Raw genomic sequence first — 440 nt, forward strand, 5'->3', positions numbered from 1 at the left:
CTCCGCTCGTCTCACTCTTCTTCTCCTCCTTCCTATCGCTTTCCTCCTCGTCGACCGTTTCGCGCCCCTGCTCTCGCGCCACTCGCGCGTGCCTACGTCTCTTATTCTCTTCACCTACCGCGTACTTCTCGCCACTTCTACTTGACGGTGTTTTACACCGCGCCGGTTCGCGTCTGACTGACACGAAACACGGTGCGCGGCCGCCGGCACTAGCTCTGATTTCCCGACCACGAGTTGCGCCGCGCGCGTCAAGCGTATCGGATAGCAAACGTCCGACTGACTGACTGACTGACCGCGACTCGCGAGCCGTCTGGTCAACTCCTCCCTGGTGGGAGGAGGAGGTCCTCTCGCGAGGCGCGAGCGCGCGGCCGTGCTCCGCCGTGTCCTCTTCTGCACGAGAGAATCGCGAGATCGCGGGAATCGGGAAGCTGTCGTTAGTC

Source organism: Mycetomoellerius zeteki, unplaced genomic scaffold (assembly GCF_001594055.1).
Source record: "Mycetomoellerius zeteki isolate Tzet28-1 unplaced genomic scaffold, Tzet1.0 scaffold328, whole genome shotgun sequence".
Taxonomy (NCBI): Eukaryota; Metazoa; Arthropoda; class Insecta; order Hymenoptera; family Formicidae; genus Mycetomoellerius; species Mycetomoellerius zeteki.